Source organism: Eumetopias jubatus, unplaced genomic scaffold (genome assembly GCF_037043125.1).
Source record: "Eumetopias jubatus isolate StellerSeaLion01/CBP00866 unplaced genomic scaffold, mEumJub1_p1.0 scaffold_13, whole genome shotgun sequence".
NCBI lineage: Eukaryota > Metazoa > Chordata > Mammalia > Carnivora > Otariidae > Eumetopias > Eumetopias jubatus.
The window spans coordinates 46,375,752-46,379,487 of record NW_028274819.1 but is presented as its reverse complement, the minus strand read 5'-3'; the positions used below and the strand labels follow the sequence as shown (position 1 = coordinate 46,379,487).

General features: G+C 43.4%; 1 pseudogene; it reads left to right on the top strand.

The window, feature by feature from the left end:
* The first annotated feature begins 1,521 nt into the window (after positions 1-1,521).
* LOC114219386 (WW domain-binding protein 2 pseudogene) lies at positions 1,522-3,361 on the top strand (annotated as a pseudogene).
* Positions 3,362-3,736: the final 375 nt, after the last annotated feature.

Below are 3,736 nucleotides of genomic sequence, written 5' to 3'. Positions count from 1 at the left end.
CAATTTTTTTCTTTCATGGATCATACTTTTTGTGTTGCACATGAAAACTAACCATCAAACTCTAACTTATGTAGATGTTCTCCTAAGTTTCTCTCTATAATTTTTATAGTTTTGCATTTTATATTTAAGGTGATGAATGATTTTGAGTGAATTTGTGCCTAAGGTGCAAAGTTTGTGTTTTTGTTCACTTATTTCTTTATGATCATCCATTTGTAACTTCATCATTTATTGATGATGACTAAAGACTAAAAGATTATGTTTTCTGTGTTGATGTGCCTTTATTCCTTTGACCAAGGTCAAGTTGACTATATTTGCATAGGTCTATTCATGGACTCTCCATTCTATTCCATTTACCTATGTTTCTATTTGTTTTAAAATATCATGGTCTCTTGATTATTGTAGCTTTATGATAAATCTTGAAATTGGAAAGTTTAAGTTCATCAACTTGTTCTTCATCAGTATTGTCTAGAGTACTCAATGTTTAAACTAAATTTGTTGATACCTACAAAGTAGCTTGCTGAGATTTTTACTGGGATTGGTGGATATTTAAATTTAAGAAGAACTGACATCTTAATATTGTGCCTTTTAACCATGAACAAGAAATGTATCTCAACTGATTTGGTTTTTTTATTGCTTTCAAGGGTGTTTTATATTCTTTTTTTAATTTTTTTATTCAATTTATTTAAGCTAAAAAAAATAGTGCACCCATTTCTCCCACCCCTTTCCCTGCCTCTTACAACCACCAGTCTGTTTTCTGTATCTATGAGCTTGACATTTTGTTTTGCTTTGTCTTGTTTTTAGATTCTACATATTAGAGAGATCATATGGCATTTATCTTTGTCTGACTTATTGTACTTAGTATAATGCCCTTGAAGTTCATCCATGTTGTTGCAAATGGCAAGGTTTCACTCTTTTTTATGGCCAAATATTATTCCATTGTGTGGATGTGTGTGTGTGTGTGTGTGTGTGTATGCATATATATGTATCACAATTTTTTATACATTCATCCACTGATGAATGCTTAGGCTGTTTCCATATCTTGGCTATTGTAAATAATGCCACAATGAACATGGGGTGCATATATCTTTTTGAATTAGTGTTTTCATTTTCTTCAGATAAATACCCAGAAGTGGAATTGCTTCTGTTGTTATCAAGGAAATAGAACAATTAGAACTTCCAGATTCTGCTGCAGGAAGTGTAAATTCGTACAACCACTATAGAAAACTCTTTGGCAGTGTCTATGAAATTTAACTGTATTCATAATCCATGATTTAGCAATTTCATCAAAAGGTAGAAACAATCTAAATGCCCATCAATAATAGAATAGACAAATAAATTGTATATATCCTACAGTAGAATACAGCAATGATAATGAGTGAACTCTCGCTATATGCAATGTCATTGCTGAATCTCACAACATAAAACTGAATGAAAGAAGCAAGGCACAAAGAATGTTGGGTAATTCTATTTATACAGTTAGAGTGCAAGAACAGGTTTAAAAATCTATACTATTAAATTCAAAGTCCTGGAGAGACTATGGCGCTCAACAAGAATCACTCGGAGGGCGGCGGAGTGATCGTCAACAACACCGAGAGCATCCTGATGACTTATGATCATGTGGAACTTACATTCAGTGACATGAAGAACGTGCCCGAGGCCTTCAAAGGGACCAAGAAAGGCACCGTCTACCTTACCCCGTACCGGGTCATCTTTCTGTCCAAAGGCAAGGATGCCATGCAGTCCTTCATGATGCCGTTTTATCTGATGAAGGACTGTGAGATCAAGCAGCCCGTGTTTGGAGCAAATTACATCAAAGGAACGGTGCAGGCTGAAGCAGGAGGTGGCTGGGAAGGCTCTGCGTCATACAAGTTGACCTTTACGGCAGGGGGGGCCATCGAGTTTGGACAGCGGATGCTACAGGTGGTATCTCAAGCCTCCCGAGGCGAAGCCCCCAATGGAGCCTATGGGTATTCTCACATGCCCAGCGGGGCCTATGTCTTTCCCCCGCCCGTCGCCAATGGAATGTACCCCTGCCCTCCTGGCTACCCCTATCCACCGCCCCCACCTGAGTTCTATCCAGGACCTCCCATGATGGACGGGGCCATGGGATATGTGCAGCCTCCACCACCACCCTATCCTGGGCCCATGGAAACTCCAGTCAGCGGCCCTGATGTCCCCTCCACTCCTGCAGCTGAAGCCAAGGCTGCAGAAGCAGCGGCCAGCGCCTATTACAACCCGGGCAACCCACACAACGTCTACATGCCCACGAACCAGCCTCCGCCACCTCCTTACTACCCCCCAGAAGATAAGAAGACCCAGTAGACCCCTCCTGCCCCTGCCTCCCATCCCTTGTCACTCTTCCCTTCCCTTCCCCTTGGGGCTGAGGCTGGGGCTAGGGGGGTGACGGAAGGGCCTTGTTCTTCCTCCAGGTCTGATTGTAAAACACTTAGCAGGGACTGGTGTTGAGGGAAGGGGGGCCCCCTTGACTTGGGAGCTGTGCCTCCCCGCTTCTCAAGCTAGCTCGGAGCCCACGGCGCCGCTTGGATGCGCTTCCCTCTCACCGTGTCTGGGGCTCTGCTCAGGAGCGTGGGCATCCATCTCGCTCCTGTCTTGCTCTAGTAGCTTCATGCCCATGGAAGGATTCTGGCCACCTCCTCTACCGCAGTCCAGCTCCCTCGTTTTGGAATCCAATTTATATTCAGCCTTGTGACCTCCCTCAGACAGCCTCGCGTCTTCCTGAGGGCCCCCACCGGGCCCCCCTCACATTCCCTCCGCTCTGGTCTCTGCCTCCCCATGGAAGGCCACCTTCTCACCGGATGGTCAGCCCACATTCCAATCCCAGCCAGCCTCCAGCCAGGTCACGCTCACCTTCACCTCCCTGTCCTCTCCTTGGTCACCTGTTGCCACCACTTTGACTTTTGGAGCTTTAACTTGAGCTTCCAAGTGGTGGGCGGCACTGGGCTGGGCGGCTGCTTCCCTCCAGGTATTTTTGGCTTTTGTTTCCCTCTACCTTCTCTCCTTTCCCTCTAGAGGAGGCTTCTCAGACTGGAGAATGCATGTTCATTCCATCATACCGTTTGGGGGCTTCGGGGTGGGCTGGAACAGAGGCCCCTGACCTGAGCCTGTGTGCTGACCATGACCTCTCACCAGCCCCTCACCCTGCTCTCTTCCCTTTAAGCTTCATGCCTAATTGGTGATATGCCCCCTGGATGCACTAAAATTTGCTCTCATTTGCTTCTGGACTGGCCGTGAAGTGAGGAGATGGTTATTTAAAGAGAATTCCCTATTTATTTGACAAAACAACAACAACAAAAAACCCAATTAATATATTAATGTGAAATAAACCCTGTTTGCACCTTGATTTGTTTGCTGAAAATGTGAAGTAGTAAAAATGAAGTGACTGGGAAAAAAAAAAATTCAAAGTCCTATTTATCTTTAAAAAGGAAAGAGGGCACTGGGTGTTATACACAAACAATGAATCATGGAACACTACATCAAAAACTAATGATGCAATGTATGGTGATTAACATAACAATAAAAAATTTAAAGAGAAAAATAAAAATAAAAAGGAAAGAGGGAATAAGTTGTGGTCCATATATACAATGGAATATTACTCAGCCATCAGAAAGGATGAATACCCAACTTATGCATCAACACGAATTGGACTGGAGGAGATTATGCTAAGTGAAATAAGTCAAGCAGAGAAAGTCAATTATCATATGGTTTCACTTATTTG